Source organism: Neofelis nebulosa, chromosome 13 (assembly GCF_028018385.1).
Source record: "Neofelis nebulosa isolate mNeoNeb1 chromosome 13, mNeoNeb1.pri, whole genome shotgun sequence".
Lineage (NCBI taxonomy): Eukaryota > Metazoa > Chordata > Mammalia > Carnivora > Felidae > Neofelis > Neofelis nebulosa.
Window position 1 is genome coordinate 17,181,830 of NC_080794.1, and position 19,686 is coordinate 17,201,515.

Below are 19,686 nucleotides of genomic sequence, written 5' to 3' on the forward strand. Positions count from 1 at the left end.
TTATTTACATTCTTGGCATAGACACAAAAGATGTATTAGCTATATGAACTAGAGGACTATTTTGTAGAAATAAAATAACACATGGCTAAATACTTTCAGATATGCTCCTACAGGTACTCCCGCTGAGCATTAGATACATGCATATTAAAGACCTTGTATAAACCTCTTCTGCTGAAACAAGACAACCACCCTTCCTTCATCCTTGAGTACCCGTGGCCACTGCTGCATCATCTTCACAGCCACAGCCTTGCAAACTGTCGCCTCCAGCTTGGAACCCTCCCCACTCAGCGCTTATTCTTCTCAAGACACAGTGTGTGCCCCCCGCCTCCGCAGCTCTCTTAGTGCAGTGACTGCCAAAACCTTGGTCTCTACCTTCTACCTCATTTTTTTCCAAGATTTCCAGGCAATTTTCCCAACATTCTCTCATCCACACACGGCTCCTGAGTCATGAGTACCTCTAACAGTTTCTTCACAAATCCCACACTTCCTTGTTTGCCCACTTTGCACGTATTTGCTCCCGTTCCCATCACCTCTCCCTTGGAAAAACGCCATTATGCTTTAGGAGCTTAACAACATTTGGCAAAATTAATTGTTGAAAGTCTGTTGCGTACTTTTTCAATATTTGTCAACTTCCCACCAAGTGTCATGTACCATTTTAGATCTGTGGAGATGAAGAAGCAAAAAACAGACAAATTCTCCTGCATTAAGGAATATACAACCTAGCTGGGCAAACAAAACCAAATAATGAACTAAATTTGAAATGACAACTAGTAAGAAATTCTACAGAGATAACAGTAGCACAGGTAAACTCGTAAGGACAGGCTGTGTTCTATTCTGGGGCATCAGGTAAGGCTCCCTTAAAGAAGTGACCTTTGAACTAAGATATAGCACACCAGGTGAATGAGTGATTCACACTGCATGAATGAATGATTTTATTCACCGATATAAGGAACAACAGAAAGAACCAGATTAGTGGGGTTTTGAGCTGATTGGGGCACACAGAGATTATGGGTTCTTTTTCTTAATGACATGAGATGGAGTAGAGATATTTTAGGGAAGGTGCCAAGTTAGTATCTAGATCAAGCATTAGTATTCTTGGATGAGGGGTCTATGTTAAAGATTTGTATTTGTGAGTTATTTGCAGGGAGTTGGTGATAGCATCCAGGATAAGATAGCCTAGGAAATAAGAAGATACAATATTAATGACAAAGCCCTGAAGCAATCCAACTTTAAAAGGGGGAACGAGAAAATGAACATGCAACACGCTGAGAAATGTTGCCCTAAAAACCACGAGAAGAATCAGAAAAGCAATCAAATAAGCCAAAGAAGAGACACTTTGGGAAGTCATACATTTCAAAAGCAATTGAGAAGACAAAGAAAATGGTACCTGGAGAAAAAAAAATCCCTTCAGTTGAGGGATGTGTTAATTAGTAATTTAAGTAAAGCCCTTTATGTGGAAGACACTGATGCCAGATTGCACTAGAGTGAGAGAGCCATGGGGATATGGCTAACACACAGTGCAACCAACATCAAACAGTCTAGCCAAGAAGCTGAGGTACTTATGAAGTATTTAATCACAGAAAACACATAACTATGCTAACATTGTTTTAAAAATCTCTGCAGTAGGGGCACCTGGGGACTCAGTGGGTTGAGCGCCTGACTTCTGCTCAGGTCATGATCTTGCGGTTTGTGAGCCCAAGCCCCACGTCGGGCTCTGTGCTGACAGCTCGGAACCTGGAGCTTGCTTCGGATTCTGTGTCTCCCTCTCATTCTGTCCCTCTCCTCCTCCTGCTTGCTTGTGCACATGCACGTGCACGCACTCTCTCAAAAATAAATACACGTTAAAATAAAAATCTCTGCAGTATTTGAGGATGTTTTAGGAAACATTTGAAAGAGGACTTCAAGGACAGGCAAGATAGCAAAGCACAGACGGAAAGCAGCAAAGCTCACAAGTGAGAGGAAAACGGGGGAAGCATGGGGGAAATTTGGGAGGAAAAGGCTTTCGTGATTCTTATGAACGACAGACTGTAGATTTTAGGACACCTACCCCTGCCTGCCTGGAAGGTTTTGGGTTTGTGAGGACTTATAACTAATAAGAACACGTGGATGTTTGTAGGAAGACTCCTCAAGGCAACGTGAATGGAGGAACCAGAGATGCCTGTCAGCACAGGGGAGGCCCTCACGATGGCAGGGTGGAGGCAGTGATGGTGTGTGAAGGCAGTGGCTGTGAGGACAGGGCTGACAGAGACGGGCTCGCAGGAGGACACGGATGTCCACTGTGGATACCTGGACTAGCTCACGGTAAAGGGGAGGCTGGAGTGCGGGGAGCTGAGCACATCTCCCCACCCCCCCCACCCCATCCCACTCCCGGTCCAGTACAGAAAAGGAATTTTTTAAAAAAGGCCGTAAAGAAAGCCTAATTGATTAGTCCCTGCATGGTAAAATGTTGATACGTCTTTCAATTGGAAATTAAATTCCACTGCCGTGTAATCATTTGCATTCCCTCTGATAAAACACACAGAAAAAACTTGTGAAGTGAATAATTCATTTGGAAATGATGAACATTTAAGGGAAAATTTACATAAGTCTACGGATCTAGTGTAAGTGCTTAGCGCAGAGGTCAATACTGATTACTTTTCTCCTCTCGCTGTCGACCAAAGTGTTGCTTCTGAATGAATGGCTTTTTAATATATTTGCAAAGGATGACAAATATTTTTAAACAGCAGTGAATGAAGTTGGAGTCTTCTCAAAGATCAAATATTAACATTTTAAGCTTAAAATTGCAAACCACGAAGTCGGTGGAGCAAGCAACTACTAAACGTATTACAGTCCAAGTGGTTTCCGAGGAACAAAGCAGGTTACTACCAGTTAACCCACAGGAAAACTTGCACACAGCACGAAGTGAGACCCAGAATTCATGCATTTATAGAAGAGACGCTCATAGGCAGGAGTGATGCTCGGAATACTTAACAATGGGGCGGCCCCAGGAGAACGTAGGCACATGTCAGCCTGGAATGATGGTTTGAGAACCAGTCGGCGTTGTCCTGTGTGAGGAACTTAACTGCATTTAAATTGTAGGAGAGCAATTAATACATGTATATTCGTACACATACACCCACACACGCACAGACACACGGATAGACGCGTGAACCAGTACAGAGGGCAAGAGTGAACTAGCTGTTTTCCCTGGGCAATGTGTGATGACTATGCATAATTTGTTCTCGAAGCCTTCTGGTGTGAAGCAATGCTTATCTCAGATACTGCTCATGTCCTCACGGCTAAGAACGCCCTGCAACATCCCTGATGGAAGGACTCGTTGACAAGACACGTACAAAGCCATGTCCATGACTATTACCACGGAGCACAAGATGAGCAGTTTAAGGACTCTGTGCACCATATAAACGGAAAGTTGCATAGTTTACAGAGGAGGAGTGCTTTCCTTAATTCCACAAGTACTGGTTGATCCTTGAGTGTTTGTAGGACATTCCATCAAAACAGTCACGGTGGAATGCCCATGTGGCTCCGTTGGTTAAGTGTCAGACCTCAGCTCAGGTCATGATCTCACGGTTTGTGAGCTCAAGGCCCTCGTCAGGCTCTGTGCTCTCAGTGTGGAGCCGTCTTAGGATCCTAGGTTTCCCTCTGTCTCTACCCCCTCCCCTCCTGCTCTGTCAAAAATAAATAATTGTTAAAAAAAAAAAAAAAACAGTCATTGGAGTGTACTTGTGCAGAAAGATTTTAAATCACCAATTCAGTTTTGATAATGTTTAAAAAAACGTTCCGATTTTCTACATAATCTTCACTTAGTTTTTATGACTTAAATTTTATATGATTTTTTTTACCTTTAGTATTTGAATTTTTGACAAATATATTTTCACGGTATTTAAAAATATTTTAAATGTAATTTGTGTTGGAACTATATTAAGCTCCCTTTTGCATTCCTAACATTATTTATTTAGATCTTCAATCGTTTTCCTGCTTGTGGTCAATTGCACAGAAAGTTGAGTATCATTCTCAGTTTTTGCAGTAATAAAAACTTTGTTAAACTGCTTTATTGTATGTATTCTATTTTATTAACTTCTATCTCAACTATCATTTTCTTCCTTTGGCTTTCTTCCAGTTTCTTTCTTTTTTATTACCTGATGACTTGTTAATTTTCATTTTTTTTCAATTTAAGCTTAAATATTAAGTCAGCTTTAAATACTATTTTAGTTACCCTGGATGCATTTTGAAATATGATGTCCTCCTTTCAATTGGAAGTATTACCTACTTTCTGTTATGCGCTCTTCGACTCAAAAGTTATTTAGAAGTTTAGTCCCAAATATATGAATTTTTATAACTTTATGTGGTTGTCATTGATTTCTAGCTTAATAGCATTTGTCTTCAAAGGACATATTCTCTGTGATATAGATTTTTTTGAGATTTGTTGGGACTGGATTACGGTTTTATATGTGGTAAATGTTTGTAAAAATGTGCTTGAAAAGCGAATGTGCATTTTCGGGTTGTTAGATGGAGCGATATAAATCACTTGAAGAGATGAAACTTGTAAACTGTCTTCTACGGACTTATCGTTTGTTTGTTTTCTGGTCATTTTGATCCACCAACTACTGAGAGAGGTAGGATAGAAATTTCCATAACCATGTACATGTGTCTATTTCTCTTTGCAGTTGTTGGTTTTACATAGATTGAAAATAATGAACTTAGATCCATACAAGGTTAGAAGTTTCTTGTCCCCTTCATGAGTTTAACACTGTCATCATAAGTCCTTTGCGTCTCTAGATGTTTCGTTCCATAAATCCAGTGTTATCTGGATTTTACGCAGCAATACCACTTCTGCTTTTGTTTGTTTCCACGGGCATATACTGTTCATTCATTCACTTTCAAACTTTATGCGTTCTATGTTTGAAGGATGTGTTTTGCAAATAGTGTAGTTGGAGTTGCTTCAAACCCACTCTACTGATTTTTGTCTTTTAACTGATGAGTGAAATCAATATGCACGTGTACATGAATATTCACTGCCACTATTTTTTTAGTGATTTTTAGTTGTCTTGTCCTATTTTTCCTGTGCTCACTTGTTTCTTCCTTCTTGCCCTTACTCAACACAACCGTTACCCTCCCTCCCTCCTGATCCCAAATTTGTTCTTCTCTGGTCTGGAGGGTGGGTCTGATTCAAACCCTCTGTAGTGAGGACTCAAATACCCGGCAGTCTTCCTACGTCAACAGCATCTCCTCTAGTCCAGTCTCTTGGCTTCTTCACTCCTAGAATCTGTACTGTGTTGCTGTTTCACATGTGATACTGTTGCTTCTGGCTACCCTCAAGTGAACCCACACTCTAGAGAGCTTTGTCACGGGAGGTATAACAGGCCTATTTAGTTCAATGCACAAGTTTTGTCTTTTTTTTTTTTTTTTCCTTGTGTCTCTGGGTCATCACATGCACTGTGGGTTTCTGCCTAGGATTTAAGCACAGTCTGGAGTTACAAAATATACGAGAGCTAATTGGCTCCCAAAGGGCTCAAATCCATGATCTTAGGCTCATTAGCTCTGGGCATCTAAGCAGGAAAAAGAGCATCTAAGCAGGATAAATAAAACAATGAATCCATTATGAAGCCAGAATAGAGCATTAAGAATTTGAAATTTTTAATTTGTTGACTTTGAAATTTAAGGAAATAAAATTAACCAGCTTTCTTGTTAGTTTCAAATTGTTTACCCCTAACCAAATTCACATGATAATTTGGTGTTTACATAGGGGGATGTAACCACCAAGAGCAGGTGGTTTTGCAAAGGAGCAGGGGCTGGTCCCCTGCCTGTGAGCGCACGCGTGTTTCTGGTGACCTCAGCATTACTGAAATGAAAGAGGTTTCTTTTTTAATTTTTTTTAATGTTCATTTATTTTTGAGACAGAGAGAGAGACAGCGTGAGCAGGGGAGGGGCAGAGAGAGAGAGGGAGACCCAGAATATGAAGCAGGCTCCAGGCTCTGAGCTATCAACACAGAGACCAACGTGGGGCTCGAACTAACGAGCCGGGAGATCGTGACCTGAGCTGAAGTCGGACACTCAACCGATTGAGCCACGCAGGCACCCCGAGAGAGGTTTCTTAAATCACTTATTTTGAGTACATCGTTCACCTTCCTCCTTGTTAATTTAAGTCTGTAAAAACAATGTGAACTTAATAGATATGGCTCTGATCCCATGGGCAAAATTCAGTACTACGTTAGGGTGGAGGAGAGAACGAAATTTAGCGGTGCACTTCTACGGACTTTGTAAGGCACACTGAGAGATGCTGTCTGTCTTTAAATCAACCGGTCATGATCACCAGTTAGCCAGGACATCCGTCGTAAGGTAAGTGTGGTCAGTTCCTAATTCAGTCAACAGCTCTGTAAACATCACGGAAGTATCTGTGTCCGTATCCCTTTTGGCTGTGACTACGGAACTGTATAGTTTCAGTTGTTTTTCTTGGTCTCAGAGACGTCCAGGATTTCTGAAGTCCCCTGCCGACGTAATAGAATGCAACAAGAAGCAGAGGAATGTAGTGCCCGACTCCCGTTTTACGGGAGTAGGGAAGGTGTTGAACAGAGCTGTCGAGAGCACAGACTGTGGCCGTGGGGCCAGTTCCAATCTGCTACTTACTACCTCCGTTATGCAGGGCTAATGACCTAATTTCCATGGGCTTACTTTTCCTTCTATGTAAAATAATGTCTATCACCCGCGGAAAGCTGGTAAGGCAGCGCATCTAAAAATGCTTAAGTGTTAGCTTCTACTGAACCTCTATAGAACATCCGGCCTTCTATCATCCTTTACATGGATCTTGACAGCTGCATGCCATAACACCAAATTGGATGCACATATGAGACCCTCTGTTTACCATTTCTGTGCTCTTTAGGCTCTAGAGAAAGAGGCTGTTTTAGCAGGATAAATTTAGCTCTAGTGATGTCAGCCGGTCTTTGCTTCCACGGAGAAACAGCAAATGATCTTCAAGTCTAAAGGCTCTGAGCATATGTAACATAACTCCTTCTTACCTTCCTTTATATAAAACTTTTATGTTTGGCATCTCTATCCCTCTTCCCCATTAAAAGTCTAAGGGAAAATAACGTAGCAGACGTATATTTCTCAGACATTGCTCTGCAAGACTTAGGCACAAGCCTGCACTTGGCCATTGCCATAAACTTGACTATACTCATAAAATTTTATTTGGGAAATTAACTTTTCACAGAAATGCACATAAAGTTATCAACAGTTCTGTGAATTGACAATTAAAAGTACAGCTGGAACAGGAGAGACAACGGATTTTTCCTAAGCAATCAGGACACGTGCAGATTTTTCAGATCCAAACTCTTTCTTTATATGTTCCCCTCATTTAAGGGGAGTGGGTCCATAAAAATACATTTCAATTTTAAATGAAAAAAGTGAAAATTTGTTTTTCACCACTGTAAAAACTCTGAAAATGTTCTCTGTTGCTGTGTACATACTGTTTAGTTGTACCAATTCACAATGTTCTAAAAATGTTCACTTTTTTATGTTCGGAGCATTTTTTGCTTGTTTGTATTTTAATTTTTATTTATTTATGTTGAAAGACAGCGAGCCAAGGAGGGGCAGAGAGGGAGGGACAGAGAATCCCAACCAGGCTCCATGCTATCAGCACAGAGCCCAATGTGGGGCTCGAGCTCATGCACCATGAGATAACCATCTGAGTTGAAATCAGGAGTTGAAAGATTAACCAACTGAGCCATGCAGGTGCCCCTTGCTTGTTTTTATATTCACAGTTCCATGTTTCAAAATGAAAGCTTTAATTATTCTTTACCAAGTTATGCACATGAAACAGAAGTGAACCCAAGTATATGACCTACTCATCATTCGTGTGCTTTTTAAATAAATTCTCAAAAAAGTTAGGACTGATGAAGGTATATTACACTGAGCAACAGAAAATAATACATTTTTTCAAAAGAGACTGCCTGAGGATTCTGTTAAATGACACACACACACACACACACACACACACACAAACACTCTTCACTAATTTGAACACTGCTATTTTCCTTCCTGTACACAACTAATCAAATGAGATTTTTATGTTTTAATCAAGGGCTAAGCTATTGTCATTTTTTTTCGTATTCATATTTGGGGATGAGATTTGCTTTCTTAACAGCTTTTTAGCCTAACAGTCTTTCTTTGAAATGGGCCACAAATGCAATACACACAGATTTTTAAAAATGCTTTCTGCAAGGATCAGTATGACTTCCTACAATCCTGTAAGGAAGAGTACTTCTCCCTTTTTAGGAAGAATCTCTTGAAACCTTTTTAGCCACCTATGACACCGGGCTTCCTTATTTTTATTCTTATCATTTCTAGTCTTCAGAGCAACTTTTTAAAATAGCACAAGTGTTTCCCTCTTGCAGATGAAAAATGGAGACACAGAAACGTGATATTTACTGTTCCTGGCCAGGCAGCTAAGTAAGAAGATTTGTCTCCAGCGCCTTCTTGATGAACTCCAGCAGCCCATCCTATTCTGTCCACTGCATTTCCTCTGGTGCAGCCCGTGGGGGTAAACTGCATATTAAATACAGTGGCAGGGAGTTAACAGAATTCTAGGAAGTCAAAGTTTAGAGAATGGGAACATGACTGAGAAAAACAATGGAAATGAAGAGGAGAGAAGGCCCAGGGAGTGCGCATGGTATTCTTGGCCGCTGATCCTATTTCTGGAACAGACCCTGACTGTGGTTGGTGGGCACCCCTCCCCAAATCTAGGGCTACGCTGCTCCATGGGAGCCCATTTCAAGGCAAGCGGTGGGCAGAGAGCTTCCACCTTCAATCACACACTTCATCTACGCGGTAGGTGGGCCAGTACGAATCCAGGGAAATCAAGTCTGTGCTGAAACATACACTTGCTTTTCCAGACACATTTAAGATACATATTGTGGAAAACTCTGGGCACCTTACTGAGCCTCTGAAAACGGAACACAGCGAGAGCCAAGAGAGGGATCTCTGGAGCTCCTCTGACCTCATCGCCGCCTGTGTGTAAATCCTGACCTACTTCTGGGTGTGTCCGTGGGGGGAATCCTCCACTTCTTGGGAAAGCCGTCTGGATCTTCCCTATGGGAAATGACAGCCAGAGCTTGCCGCGTGCTGATGGCTCCATGGACATCTCAGAAACCGCGTACCGTCCAGGAGAGTGAGACTCCAGTCAGCAATATCTCCTCCAACTCTGTCACGGGACTGTGTTTCCATAATCCCTGCCATGGCTCCCCATCCTGGTAGGAATCTGGAAGGAGCTTAGATTGAAATCCGCTTTGGGAGGAAGTCACCTGTGAGGAGCCCCAGAGTGTGTCACCCATCAGGTATGACAACATGACCGCAGACAGCTCTCTGCTGATTAGCACACTGGAAAGAGGCAGTCTCTCCTCTCAGTGGCCATGCACCCCGCACTGCTCAAGGCAGTTTTAATCTCTGCTTATTCGTCTTAGCAAAATTACGAAGAGCGCCTTCCTTTCTCCCAACGTGGCTCCTGGCGTCAGGAAAAATTAAATCACACTCTAATAGTTCCACTGCAGGATTAAGTCATGACACTATTAGTGACAGCTGCTGTTTCCTGTCTAACATATGTAGCCAAGTTCACGATACTGTTTTTACTCATGCTTATTGCACGCTGGCAGTCTCAGAATATTTCCTGTGGCCAAACTTTAATATGCTCTTTCAAAATATTACAGAATTACATATTAATATAAAATTTAAATATATTTCAATTTAAATTAGATACAAATTTATTTTCAAATGTGGTGAAGGTAGGGTCATCAAGATTTCAAGAAAAATGTACAGCAAATTTTTGATAAAATTATATTGTTAATATTTATTTTAAGGAGCATCTGGGTGTCCTGGAGGGTGAAGCATCCGACTTCAGCTCAGGTCATGATCTAATGGCTCGTGAGTTCGAGCCCCGCGTCGGGCTCTGTGCTGACAGCTCAGAGCCTGGAACCTGCTTCGGATGCTGTGTCTCTCTCTCTGCCCCTCCCCCACTCATGCTCTGTCTCAAAAATAAACATTAAAACATTTTTTAAAAGACCAGCATTAGCAGAGGGGCCAACCTGGTGGAGAAGTAGCGGGGTCCATACTTCCTGCGTCTCTCAAACCAAGAAGTGCTGAAGCCACACAACTTTGAACCCTAGCGTCTGGGAGGAAAAGAGACTGAATCTACCAGGAAGAAAATGGGGAGACTAGAGAAAAGTTAGGTGGGTGATTGCGATCTGGGGGAGATAAAATGACACATGGGCATGGAGGGGAGGGACCCCCTTCTGCAGAGAGACAAAGGGAAGAGAAAGGGTGGCTGGGGAAGTGCAGGACCGTATCTGGACAGGAGAAAGACCTCGGACTGGGAGGCATCCGATCTCTAACTGCAGGGCTTTCTTCGAACTGGGGCCTGCTCCCTGTTTGTGCACCTGGGAGGAGGGGAGCCAGCCCTGGGTGCCATGGTGGGTCAGGGGCACAGTCTGCAGTGGGAGAAAATGGTCTCCTCCCTGGAGGGCTACGCAATGGTACAAAGGTTGCGTCCACCACCCCTGGGCTAGGTGGCTGTGCTGAGGGTGCAGTCCGCAGTAGGAGAAGGCGGTCCTCCCCGAAGTGCAAGGGCACAGACAAAGCCAGCCGGGACCACACATCGCCACACTGAGAGGCGCCTCCCCAGCACCTGAGTGCACGGAGCGGGACTTTGAATCCTAGCCAAGCGCAGGGTCAGGGGAGTTGGTGGAGCGAGAAGGACTGCCCTGTCTGTGCCCGGGGCACAGTGAGAATGACTCATACGGAGTCCACCGGGTCCGGTTCGGTTCCGTGGAGAAGAGACTGAGGGATCACCATCCCCCCGCCCCCCACCACCAAGGCAGGACCTCAGGGATCGCTCCTGGGGCCCACAGTGGAGGTGGGTCCAGATTACCCCAAAGCTCACCCCTTGCACTGGGTAACTGCATATGCACCGGATCGGCACAGACCCTGCAAAGAGCTACTCCCAACCGGCAATGCAGCATTGCCTGGATTAACTCTAGGTCAGCTCTGGATATATAGGTATATTCTTCCCCAACCCCCATTTCTCCTCCTTATCTCTTCCCGCCCCTAGGCTGGTTACTCTGGCTATTGGTCTGTCTAAACAGACGTATTTAATCCACTGTCTTGACACATGTTCTACACCTCCTTTACACTCTTTTCTGTCCCTCTGGAATAATCAAGCCATATAGTTTCTCTGTCTGGGTAACTGTACCTTCCTTTCGTTTTCCCCCGCCTCCTTCATTTTCCATTCTGTCTCTCTGGATTAAGCCTTTTAGTCTCTCTGCCTAGTCAGTGTTTAATTTTTGTCCCCCGCCCCCACCCCACCCCCGTTCCTGTCATTCTCTCTGTTTGTGCTTTTCTGTCACCACCACCTCCACCCTCTTCCTTAAGTGTAGTCGGTGTTTTTTTTGTTTTTAGTCTTTAAGTTTTTGCTTTTGTTTGTGTTATTTGTGTGTTTGTGTGTTTTCGTCTCGTTTGTCTGTTTTCCTTTCCAAGGCTACTCCAAGGAACAAATCAAAGCACACCTGGGGTAGGGTCCAAAATACCAATAGGAGTAGGGCAATAAAGTAACCAAAGTCACAACCACAGAGAGCAACTAACAATCCCCGAAAGAACACTTCCTGAAGGGCCAGGCCCTGGACAATGTATGACCCCTCTTCAATATAGCAGTGCTCACAGGTCAGAGCACACAACAAGCTTTTAAAATGCATAAGGGACAGAAAACTAGCCAAAATGATGAAACAGAAGAATTCTCCTCAAAAGAAATTCCAGGAACTAGCCACAGCTAACGAATTGATCAAAACCGATTTAAGCAACATAATGGAACAATAATTTACAATAATAGTCATAAAATTAATCGCTGGGCTTGAAAAAGCATAGAGGACAACAGAGAATCTATTGCTACAGAGATCAAGAGACTAAGAAATAGTCATGAGGAGCTAAAAAATGCTATAAATGAGATGCAAAATAAACTGGAGGTGACCACAGCTTGGACTGAAGAGGCAGAGGAAAGAATAGGTGGATTAGAAGATAAAATTATGGAAAAAGAGGAAGCTGAGAAAAAGAGGCATAAAAAAATCCAGGAGTACAAGGGGAGAATTAGAGAACTAAGCGATGCAAATCAAACAGAAAAATATCCGTATCATAGGAGTTCCAGAATAAAGAGAGAGAGAGAGAGAGAGAGAAAGGGGCTAAAGGTATACTTGAACAAACCATACCTGAGAACTTCCCTGATCTGGAGAAGGAAACAGGAATTGAAATCCAAGAAGCACAGAAAACTCCCTTCACATGTAACTTGAATCGATCTTCTGCACAACATATCATAGTGAAACTGGCAGAATACAAGGATAAAGAGAGAATTCTGAAACCAGCTAGGGATACACAGGCTCTAACTTACAAAGGGGGACCCATAAGACTAGTGGCAGACCTATCTACTGAAACTTGGCAGGCCAGAAAGGAATGGCAGGAAATCTTTAATATGATGAACAAGAAAAATATGCAGCCAAGAATCCTTTATCCAGCAAGTCTGCCATTAAGAATAGAGGGAGAGGGGCGCCTGGGTGGCTCAGTCGGTTAAGCGTCCGACTTCGGCTCAGGTCACGATCTCGCGGTATGTGAGTTCGAGCCCCGCGTCGGGCTCTGTGCTGACTGCTCAGAGCCTGGAACCTGTTTCAGATTCTGTGTCTCCCTCTCTCTCTGACCCTCCCCCGTTCATGCTCTGTCTCTCTCTGTCTCAAAAATAAATAAAAGTTAAAAAAAAAAAATTAAAAAAAAAAAAAAAAAAAAGAATAGAGGGAGAGATAATGGTTTTCCCAAACAAACAGAAACTGAAGGAATTCATCACCACTAAACCAGCCCTATAAGAGATCCTAAGGGGGACTCTGTGAGTGAAATGTTGCAAGGACCACAAAGGACTAGAGACATCACTACAAGCATGAAACCTACAGACATCACAATGACTCTAAAACCATATCTTTCAATAACACTGAATGTAAATGGACTAAATGCTCCAATCAAAAGACACAGGGTACAAGAATGGATAAAAAAAACAAGACCCATCTATTTGCTGTCTACAAGAGACTCATTTTAGACCTGAGGACACCTTCAGATTGAAAGTGAGGGGATGGAGAACTATTTATCATGCTACTGGAAGTCAAAAGAAAGCTGGAGTAGCCATACTTATATCAGACAAACTAGACTTTAACTTAAAGGCTATAACAAGGGATGAAGAAGGGCATTATATAATAATTACAGGGTCTATCTGTTAGGAAGAGTTAACAATTATAAATGTCTATGCGCTGAATACAGGAGCTCACAAATACACAAAACAATTACTCACAAACATAAGCAACCTTATTGACAAGAATGTGGTCATTGCAGGGGACTTTAACACCCCACTTACAGAAATGGAGAGATCATCTAGACACACAGTCAATAAAGAAACAAGGGCCCTGAATGATACATTGGACCAGAGGACTTGACAGATATATTCAGAACTCTGCATCCCAAAGTAACAGAATATAATTTCTTCTCGAGTGCACCTGGAATGTTCTCCAAGATGGATCACATACTGGGTCACAAAACAGCCATTCATAAGTATAAAAGAATTGAGATCATACCATGCACACTTACAGATCACAGTGCTGTGAAACTTGAAATCAACCACAGGAAAAAGTCTGGAAAACCTCCAAAAGCATGGAGGTTAAAGAACACCCTACTAAAAAATGAATGGGTCAACCAGGCAATTAGAGAAGAAATTAAAAAAATATATATGGAAACAAATGAAGATGAAAATATAACAACCCAAAAGCTTTGGGTTGCAGCAAAGGCAGTCCTGAGAGGAAAATACATTGCAATCCAGGCCGATCTCAAGAAACAAGAAAAATCCCAAATACAAAATCTAATAGCACACCTAAAGGAAATAGAAGCAGAACAGATACCCCAAACCCAGAAGAAGAGAAATAATAAAGATCAGAGAATAAACAATATAGAATCTAAAAAAAAAAAAAAAAACTGTAGAGCAAATCAATGACACCAAGAGTTGGTTTTTGAGAAACTAAACAAAATTGATAAACCTCTAGCCAGGCTTCTCAAAAAGAAAAGGCACATGACCCAAATAGATAAAATCATGAAAGAAAACGGAATTATTACAACCAATCCCTCAGAAATATAAGCAATTACCAGGGAATGCCATGAAAAATTATATGCCAACTGGACAACCTGGAAAAAATGGAAAAATTCCTAAGCACTCACACACTTCCAAAACTCAAACAGGAAAAAATAGAAAACTTGAACAGAGCCAAAACCAGCAAAGAAATTGAATCAGTTATCAAAAATCTCCCAACAAATAAGAGTCCAGGACCAGATGGCTTCCCAGGGGAATTCTACCAGACATTGAAAGCAGAGATAATACCTATCCTTCTCAAGCTGTTCCAAAAAAAAAGAAAGGGGGAGATAAAAGCATTACTTTGATTCCTAAACCAGAGACCCAGCAAAAAAAGAGAACTACAGGCCAATATCCCTGATGAATATGGATGCAAGAGTTCTCAATAAGATACTAGCAAATCAAATTCAACAGCACATAAAAAGAATTATTCACCATGATCAAGTGGGATTCATTCCTGGGCTGCAGGGCTGGTTCAACACTCACAAATCAATCAATGCGATACATCACATTAATAAAAGAAAAGATAAGAACCATATGACCCTGCCAATCGATGCAGAAAAAGCATTTGACAAAATTCAGCATCCTTTCTTAATGAAAACCCTCGAGAAAGTCGCGATAGAAGGAACATACTTAAACATCATAAAATCCATTTATGAAAAGCCCACAGCTAATATCATCCTCAATGGGGAAAAACTGAGAGTTTTCCCCTTGAGATCAGGAACACGACAGGGATGTCCACTCTCACCGCTGTTGTTTAACACAGTGTTGGAAGTGCTAGCATCAGCAATCAGACAACAAAAGGAAATCAGAGGCATGAAAACTGGCAAAGATGAAGTCAAGCTTTCACTTGTTGCAGATTACATGATACTATACATGGAAAATCCCATTGACTCCACCAAAAGTCTGCTAGAACTGATACATGAATTCAGCAAAGTTGCAGGATACAAAATCAATGTACAGAAATCAGTTGCACTCTTATACACTAATAATGAAGCAACAGAAAGACAAATAAAGAAACTGATACCATTCACAATTGCATCAAGAAGCATAAAATACCTAGGAATAAACCTAACCAAAGATGTAAAAGATCTGTATGCTGAAAACTATAGAAAGCTTATGAAGGAAATTGAAGAAGATATAAAGAAATGGAAAAACATTCCGTGTTCATGGATTGAAAGAATACATATTGTTAAAATGTCAATACTACCCAAAGCTATCTACACATTCAATGCAATCCCAATCAAAATTGCACCAGCATTCTTCTCGAAGCTAGAACAAGCAATCCTAAAATTTGTATGGAACCACAAAAGACCCCGAATAGTCAAAATAATTTTGAAGAACACCAAAGCAGGAGGCATCACAATCCCAGACTTTAGCCTCTACTACAAAGCTGTAATCATCAAGACAACATGGTATTGGCACAAAAACAGACACATAGACCAACGGAATAGAATAGAGACTCCAGAATTGGACCCACGAAAGTATGGCCAACTAATCTTTGACAAAGCAGGAAAGAATATCCAATGGAAAAAAGACAGTCTCTTTAACAAATGGTGCTGAGTGAACTGGGTGGCAACATACGTAAGAATTAAACTAGATCAATTTGTTACACCATTCACAAAAAAATAAACTCAAAATGGATGAAGGACCTGAATGTGAGATAGGAAACCATCAAAACCCTAGAGGAGAAAACAGGAAAAAAACCTCTCTGACCTCAACTGCAGCAATTTCTTGCTCGACACATCCCCAAAGGCAAGGGAAACAAAAGCAAAAATGAACTATTGGGACCTCATCAGAATAAAAAGCTTCTGCACTGCAAAGGAAACAATCAACAAAACTAAAAGACAACCGATGGAATGGGAAAAGATATTTGCAAATGACATATCTGACAAAGGGCTAGTAACCAAAATCTATAAAGAACTCACCAGACTCCAGACCTGAAAACCAAATAATGCAGTGAATAAATGGGCAGAAGACATGAAAAAAACCATTTTCTAAAGACAACATTCAGATGGCCAACAGGCACATGAAGAGATGTTCAACGTCGCTCCTTATCAGGAAAATCCAAATCAAAACCACACTGAGATACCACCTCACACCAGTCAGAGTGGCTAAAATGAACAAATCAGGAGACTATAGATGCTGGCGAGGATGTGGAGAAACGGGAACCCTCTTGCACTGCTGGTGGGAATGCAAACTGGTGCAGCCGCTCTGAAAAACAGTGTGGACGTTCCTCAAAAAATTAAAAATAGATCTACCCTATGACCGAGAAATAGCACTGCTAGGAATCTACCCAAGGGATACAGGAGTGCTGATGCATAGGGGCACTTGTGCCCCAGCGTTTATAGCAGCACTTTCAACAATAGCCAATTATGGAAAGAGCTTAAATGTCCATCAACTGATGAATGGATAAAGAAGATGTGGTTTATATACACAATGGAACACTACTTGGCAATGAGAAAGAATGAAATCTGCCCATTTGTAGCAATGTGGATAGAACTGGAGAGTATTATGCTAAGTGAAAGATGTCAGGCAGATAAAGACAGATACCATATATTTTCACTCATGTGGATCTTGAGAAACTTAACAGAAGACCATGGGGGAGGGGGATGAGGGGAAGCTACAGAGAGGGAAAGAGGCAAACCAGAAGAGACTCTTAAATAGTGAGAACTGAGGGTTGATGGGGGTAGGGGAGAAGGGAAAGTGGGTGATGGGCACTGAGGAGGGCACCTGTTGGGATGAGCACTGGGTGTCGTATGGAAACCAATTTGACAACAAATTATATTAAAAAACAAAAAAAGACCAGTATTAGTAATCAAACGTCTCAATTTCCAGTTAACAGAATACAAGTCTGTTGTAAGTGCATAGTGTAAAATAAGAAGCTGATGAACTGTTTTCAGAATAACATTCCAAACCTGTGTCAGAATGCTGGCCCCAGCAATCCGGATACCTACACATGCAGTGTGCACACACATGCATGCCCACACACGCAGCTTTCCAAGAATTTTAGACCTGTGATTACAAGGCAGTTATTCCATTCATGCATTCATGTTCTCTTTTTAAACTCCCCAGTATATTTAAAGGACTACATGCTGTATAGACCGCGTGGCTATTGCCAGTTCAATCCCATACTGCATTATGTATCAGAATAAAACCACAGGTCATTAGTTTTTCTCTCTCTCTGTAGCTGGTTAACACCAGAGCCCAGTGCCCTCGTGAAATTCCTCAAGCATAAAGATCGCCCTACCGCTGACACACAGCAATGCTGCCCGACCAGAAACATGCTAGCATCTCAGAGGCTCCCACCCCAAGGAGTTGTGCTGGCAAATTCCCCCCTCATCCAGGCCAAGAGAGATAACAGGTTCATTATATAGTTTCTTCTGTTCATTTTAATGTATAGGCCCTTCTCTCTCTCCTTCCCCCAATCTCAGTGTCTCTGTTTTTAAAAATATTTTTGATTCATGGAATTTATTTTTATGGCATGAGATAGGGATCTAACGTCATCCTCTTATTAACAAATAGCCAGTTGCCCAAACATCTTCCACTGAATTATATATATTTCCCAAGGATACGAAAAACTTTTTTATATATATTTGACTTGTCATTGTTCAGTTAGGCATAAATTTTGATATCTCAACAGGTGAGCCTTTTTGCCTTTAGATTTTTTTTTTTTTACATATTCCTCATCAGGTTTTACCTTTCTAGTAAAATTTAGGATTTATCCATTATAAAAGAAATTCCTTCTAGTATGTACAAAATATTCATAGCAGCTTCATTCATACTAGCCAAAAACTAGAAACCAGGCAACTTCCCACCAACAATAGATGCATTCATACGACGGGAAACTTCTCATCCTATCAACATCGCAAAGAAACATCCCAAATACTCCCAACATGAATGCATTTTAAAAATGTTGACTGAAAGAAAGCAGACACAGGCACAGAGAGTCAGACAAATGCACACACACTGCATACAGTATGTCCAAGGAAAGGAAAACATAATATACGGTGACACATTCAGAATTGGTTGTCGCTAGCTTTGGGGGACACGGGAAAGAGACATAAGCAGTGCTGTGTGGTGAACATTTAACTTTCAAAATATACATGTACGTCTATTTAAGTTTATTTACATCTTACTGATGTAAAAAGTGTAGCAACATTTACACATAATGAAATCTACAGCGATCTCTATTGTAAATTTTACAATATTGTAAATTTTACAGAGTCAACCAAACGCTTCTGATTGCTTAACTCGTGTACCTGCTGGTAACCTCTGATTGCCGACCACGATTAGAGAGGAGTCCCTGTTCTTTTGCAATAAATGCATGGTCATGAAATCTGCTATGTGATGTAAACTACTCCACCATTGTGTACAATATATTAATTAAGCCAAAACCTCACCAGCTGCAGCACTAATGTCACAGTACCAACGGGATGTTATTAAGCATGCAGTTGACAAGGGACTGCGACACATTATATGCACTTCCGATAGATGTCAAGCTCCTCAATACCATCAATAATGGTAAACATAGTAAAATTAGGAATCAGTAAGTTTACACTGCTCCCTTTAAAATACATAACTTATTGGGGTGCCCGGGGGGCTTAGTTAAGCATCTGACCTCAGATGCTTGGTTAAGCATCTGACCTCGGCTCAGGTCATGATCTCACAATCCATGGGATCGAGCCCCATATCAGGCTCTGTGCTGACAGCTCAGAGCCTGGAGCCTGCTTCGGATTCTGTGTCTCCCTCTCTGTCTGCCCCTTCCCCACTCACATTCTGTCTCTCTCTCTCAAAAATAAACATTAAAAAAATTAAAAATAAATAAAATACGTACTTACTTAATTACAAGTTTATGTAATTTAATTTTTAGCAGTGTCCCCATTTAACAAGATGCTTACAACATTCCTGAAATGCTAACACCGGTCTTTGGTTCAGCCAGTGCTGTCTGACTCCAGCACACAACTGGCATTGAGGGCGATGTAGGCAGTAATGGACATAAGGTGTCTCCCGTTTGAGTAGCGGTGCATGCTCTATGCCATCATCAAAACCCATCCACGTAAACACATGTGACAACACGCATCGAGGTCTGTACTGGACTTGAGTTGAACATGGGTTATTGAGGGGGTACCAGGGGAATCGACAACTTTAAAATACCAAACACTGGAAATGTGGCTGATGCGACTGAGGTACTGAGATTTCATTTTACTCAGTCAATTTACTCAAACCTGGCTAGTGGCGGCCATCCTGGACGTTGTGGATTGACTCATCTCTGTGCCAGGTCTGCTGGTACCAATTCACACGCCCTTCGCGGAGAGCTCCAATATGTCCACCTACAACCTTACTCGCAGGGCGCTTGGCCCCATCATCACTGCAGCTTTTTTATACCCTTTTTTATACCCCTGAAATCCAGGATACAGTCAAGCCTTTTCTTTGGTAATTTTCCCTTTCTGACCACCTCCCGAACACAGCAAACACTCAGACACCTGTTTTACTTA